General features: G+C 32.5%; 1 pseudogene; it reads right to left on the bottom strand.

Annotated features, from left to right (window-relative positions):
* Positions 1-1,751: 1,751 nt before the first annotated feature.
* Positions 1,752-1,872, bottom strand: LOC134368871 (5S ribosomal RNA; annotated as a pseudogene).
* Between the last annotated feature and the right edge of the window lie 4,226 nt (positions 1,873-6,098).

Here is a 6,098-nt window from a genome sequence, read left to right as displayed (position 1 = left end):
AATAATATTCCATTGTATTATATATCACATTTTATTTACTAATTCATCTGTCAATGGATACTTAGATTGTTTCTACCTCTTGGCTATTGTGAATAATGCTGCAATGAACATGGGAGTGCAAATATCTCTTCAAGATGCTGTTTTCAATTCTTTTGACTAAATATGCAGAAGTGACATGGCTGGGTCATATAGCAGTTTTACTGTAAACTTTATGAAGAACGTCCATACTGTTTTCCATAGTGGTGGATTTACAATTGTGCATTCCCATCAAGACTACACAAGAGTTTCCATTTTTCCATATCTGTGTCAAAGCTTATTTTTTTGTTTTTTTATTTGTTTGTTTTATAATGACCATCCTAGCAGGTGTGAGATGATATCTCATTACAGTTTTGATTTGCATTTCCCTGGTGATTAGTGATATCGAGCACCCTTTCATATACCTGTTTGCCATTTGTCTTCTTTGGAGAAATGTCTAATAAGGTATTTTGTCTATTTTTAAAAATCATGTTATTTATTTCTTTGTTACTAAGCTGTAGAAGTTTCTTATACATTTTGGATATTAATCTCTTACAGAATACATGATTTATAAATATTTTCTCTAATTCCATAGGTTGTCTTTTAGCTCTATTGATTGTTTCCTTTGCAGTGAAAAAGCATTTTTGTTTGACGTAGTCCTACTTGTTTACATTGGTTTTGTTGCCTTTACTGTCAGTGTCAAATCCAAGAAACCATTGCTAAGACCAAATTTAAGAATTGTTTCCCGTTTTTCCCTGAATTTTATGATTTTAGAGCTTATGTGTAAATCTTTAATCCATTTTGAGTTGTTTTTTTGCGTATGGTGCAAGATAAGGGTTCAATTTCATTATTTTGCATGTGGATATCCAGTTTTCCCAGCACCATTTGTTGAAGAGACTGTCCTTTTCCCATTGTGCAGTTTTAGAACTTGTCAAAGATCATTTGACCATACATACGTGTGTTTATTTCTAGGATCTGTTCTTTCCAATTGGTCCATATGTCCATCTTTATGTTAGTAACAGACTGCTTTGATTACTGTAGCTTGCAATATGTTTTCAAGTCAGAGAATGTGAGACGTCCAGTTTTGTTAGTCATTCACAAGATTGATTTGGCTACTGGGATCTTTTGTGGTTTCATATGAATTTTAGGATTGGTTTTTCTATTTCTGAAAAATGTGCCACCGGTATTTTGCTGGGGATTGAAATGAATCTGTAGATTACTTTGGGTACTATGGATATTTTAATAATATTAAGTCTTTTAATGCACAAACGTAGGATGTCTTTTCATTTATTTTTATTTCATTTAATTTCTTTCAGCAATATTTTATCATGTTCAGTATACATGATTTTTGCTTCCTTGGTTAAGGTTATTCCTAAGTATTTTATTCTTTTTAGTGATATTGTAAGTGGGATTGTTTTATTAATTCCCTTTCCAATTGTTTGTTGTTAGTGTATAGAAACACAACTGATTTTTGTATGTTCATTTTGTACCCTGCAACTTTGCTGGATTTGTTCAGTAGTTATAAAATTTTTTGTGGAATCTTTAGAGTTTTTTTTACATATAAGAAACATGCCATCTATGAACAGATAATTTTACTTCTTTCTTTTCTATTTATATACATTTTATTTCCCTTTCTTGCCTAATTGCTCTAGCTATGATGTACAGTATTACAGTGAAAATAATTGAATCAATGAAAGTAAGCATCTTTTCTTTTTCTTTTTTCTTTTTTTCTTCAAATCCTGTAGCACCTGGTATTCCCGGGTGGTCTCCCATCCAAGTACTAACTAGGCCCAATCCAGTTTAGCTTCTGAGATCAGATGAGATTGGGTATGTTCAGGGTGGTATGACCAGACAGCACCCTTTTCTTGTTTGTAATCTTAGAGAAAAAATATCTGTTTTTCACTGTTGAGTGTAATGTTAGCTGTTGGCCTTGATGATGATGGGGAAGTTCCCTTCTAGACATAGTTTGTTGAGAGTTTTTGTCTTGAAAGGGTATTGAATTGAACCAAATGCTCTTTTTGCATCTGTTGAGATGATTATGTAATTTTTGTGCTTCATTTTATTAATGTGATATATATCACATTGGTCAACATGCTTAAATTGAATTATTTTTCCATCCCAGGGATAAATTTCACTTGGTCATGGTGCATATTCCTTTTAACATACTATTGAATTCAGTTTGTTAGTGTTTTTGTTGAGGATTTTTGTGTCTATATTCATTAGAGATATTTGCCTGTCATTTTTTTTTCTTGCTGTATTTTTGTATAGCTTTGGAATCAGGGTAATTCTGATCTCATAACATGAGTTCAAAAGTCTTCCCTCCTTTTAATGTTTTTGGAAGAGTTTGACAAGGATTAGAATTAATTCGTTGAATGTTTAGTAGAATTATCCAGTGAATCCATCTGGTCCTGGCCTTTACATTGTTTAAAGATGTCTTTCTAATTTTATTTATTTAAATATATTATCGGTTTATTTTTTTAGTCTAGCTAAAGTTTTGTCAGTTTTGTTGATGTTTTCAAAAATATAACTCAATTTCCTTGATATTTTTTGGTCATTTTTCTCTTCTCTGTTTTATTTATTTCTGTTGTGGTTATTATTTTTTTCCTCATGTTAATTTTGGGCTTAGTTTGCTGTTCTTTTTAGTCTAATGAGGTATAAAGTTAGATTGTTTCTTTGAATTTTTTTCTTTTTTAATGTACATGTTCATAGCTATAAACTATTCTCTTTGTACTATTGTGTTGCATCCCATAAGTATTGGTATGTTGTGTTTTCATTTTTAGTTGTCTTGAGGTATTTTTAAAATTTGCTTTGGCTGATATTTTCTGTGTCCCAATGGTTGATCAAGAGTGAGTTTACTTTCCACATATTAGCATTTATTTTTTTTAGTTTTTCTTCAGCAATTGATGTTCAGTTTCATGGCATTGTGACCAGAAAAAATACTTGGTATAATTTCAGTATTCTTAAATTTTTTAAGACTTATCTTACAACCTAACTTATTGTGGAGAATATTTTGTGTGCACTTGAGAAGAATGCATATTCAGTTGCTATTGGGTGAAATGTTCTATATATGTCTGTAAGGTCCAATTGATTTATAGTGTTTTCAAACCCTCCATTGCTTTGTTGATATTCTGTCTGGATGTCCTATCCATTGAAAGTGAAGTATTACAATCTACTATCTTTGTATTGCTGTTTTTTTTCTCCCTCAAGTTATGTCAATGTTTCCTTGATATTTTTGTGCTCTGATGTTGGATGCATACATATTTATAATTGTCACATCTCCCTGCTGAATTGGCTCTTTTATAATTATATAATGGCCTTCTAATCTTGTGAAAGTTTTTGACTTAAAATGTATTTTGTATGATGTAAGTATAGCCACCATGCTCTCTTTAGGTTACTATTTGCGTGCAATATGTTCTTCCACACCTTTGCTTTTAGCCAATGTGTGTCCTTAAACCAAAAGTGAGTCTCTTGTTCACAGAATTTAGTTGGATTTTAAAAAAATCCATTCAACCACTGTGTATATTTTTTAATTGGGTAATTTAATGCATTTATGTTTAAAGTAATTATTGATAAGAAAAGACTTACTATTGATGTTTTGTTAATTGTTTTCTCTCTGGTAGCTTTTTTGTGCCTCTTTTCCTCTCTTATTATCTTCATTTGTGTGGTTAATTTTTTTAGTGATATGCTGATTCATGTCTCACTTATTTTTGTGTATGTTTCATTGATTTTTTTTTTGTGGTTAATGTGGGGATTACCCAAAACAACTTATAACAGTTTCTTTCAAGTTGATAGCAACTTAACTTTAATTGTACACAAAATTCTAACTTTAACTTCTCCCTGTAACTTTTTCAATGTCACAAATTACATCTTCTTATATTGTGTGTTGATTAATATATTTTTATAGTTATAGTTGTTTTTATACTTTTGTCTTTTAACTTCTATACCAGAAGTAAAAGTGATTTACACATGACAGCAACAGTATTACAGTATTCTGTATTTGTTTATATGAGGGTACTTCAAAAAAGTTTGTGGAAATATAGAATGAAAAGATAATATAAATCTTTCCATGAACTTTTTGAAGTACCCTTGTACATTTACCTTGAGAAGCAAGCTTTATATTTTCATATGCTTTTGTGTTTTTTCTAGCAACTGTTTGTTTCAACTTGAAGGACTCCCTTTAGCATTTCTTGTAAGGCAGGTCTAGAGTTGACAAACTTCCTGATCTTTCATTTATCTCAGAAAGTCTGTATTTATTATTCATTTTGAAGCATAGTTTTGCCAGATATAATATTCTAGGTTGGAAGTTTTTATTTTCTTTTAGCACTTTGAATACAACATCTACCTTCCTCTGGCCTGCAAAGTTCCTGCTGAGAATCTGCTGATACTCCTATGGAGGCTCTGTGGTACATTATGTCATTTTTTTCTTCCTGCTTTTAATTTTTTTCTCAGTTTTTGACATTTCACAATTTGATCATACCATGTCTCAGTGTGGACTTTTTTTGATTCCTCCTAATTTGAGACCATGGGGCTTTTTGAATCTGAATGTCAATTTCCATCCTTGAATTTTTTAAGTTTGTATCCACTATTTCTTTAAATAATCTTTCTGACCCTTTCTCTAATTCTTCTACTCCTACAATTTTTACAGTGTGTATATTGGTCTATTTGATGGTATCCCATAAATCCTCTAGACTTTCTTCACTCTATTTTATTTTTATTTTTCTCCTCTGGATAATTTCAAATGGCCTGTCTTAGAAACAGCCTGTCTTTTTCTTATGCTTAATCAAGTCTGCTGCCGAACATTTCTGGTGATTTTTTTTTTTTGAAATTTGGTTATTGCATTCTTCAGAACCAAAATTTCTATTTGGTTCTTTTTTATATTTTCTATCTCACTGTTGATATTATCATTTTGTTTATGTGTTATTTTCCTGAGTTTGTTGAGTGTCTTTATGATGGTTATTCTGAATTGTTTGTCAGATAATTCACATATCTCTATTTCTTTAGGGTCAGTTTCTGGTAATTTATTTTATTCCTTTGATTATCACATACTTTCCTGTTTCTTATTGTTTCCTATAGATTTGTTTTGGGATCCATGAATTAAAAAAACAAAAAACCAAAAAGAGCCCCCAAAACCCAGTAACCCATCCTAATCTTTATGAACTGGCTTTGCACATTGGAAGGACTTCATCAGTCATCTGATAAGGGAGGCTCTCAAACCTCTCCTGTGAATGCATATTCTCTGAACTTGTGCATGATAATTCCCAAATAGAGAAATCTGCTAGTTTCTTTTTTCAGAAGCTCATAATCTCTTATCTCTTTTGTTGTCTATGTGGTACCTTAAGTTCTCCATAGCTGCCTGTATTAGTCTGTTTTGCTTTGCTATAACAGGAATACCTGAGACTGGGTGATTCATAAGAAAAACAAAATTTATTGCTTACAGATTCTGAGGCTGGGAAGTCCAAAGTCAATCATTTGGTGATGACAGTTACCCAGATTCTCACACTGCAAGATGGTGGAAGCAGACAGAGTGGAGAGAGCAACAGGCAGACTCTCCTCTTCTTTTAAAGCCCTCAGAACCATGCCCCTAACCACCATTTTTAATCCATTCACTACTACATGGTCCTACAATCCAATCACCTCTTCAAGTCACCACCTTTCAATTACCAAAATAGGATTTCCCACCCTCTTAACAGTCACAGTGGGGACTAAGTTTCTAATACATAAAACTTGGGAGACACAATTCAAGCTTGAGTGAGTTTTAGGGGGATATAATTCAATCCACTACACTGCCACATGCTTCCCACCTCTTTTTTGCTCTCATCAGCTCACAGACTTCTAGAGTACACTGGTTCTCATCGGTGCTCTGAGTCGGGTGAGATAAAAACCAATCCCTTAGGCAGCTCCCCTAAGGGGAAGAATCTTTGATGCATTCTCCAATCTTCACTTTACCATTTGAGAGAGAGACGATCAACATGTATCATCCTCTGTCTGCTTTAACATGAGTCCTCTTGAGCAACAGAGAGTCACCCAGCTTTCTTTGTTCTCAGTGGCCCCAAGGTGTTTAGAATATTCTGGATTTTATCAGT

The sequence above is a fragment of the Cynocephalus volans genome, chromosome X (genome assembly GCF_027409185.1).
Source record: "Cynocephalus volans isolate mCynVol1 chromosome X, mCynVol1.pri, whole genome shotgun sequence".
NCBI classification, from domain to species: Eukaryota; Metazoa; Chordata; class Mammalia; order Dermoptera; family Cynocephalidae; genus Cynocephalus; species Cynocephalus volans.
This window is presented reverse-complemented; position numbering and strand designations above follow the sequence as displayed.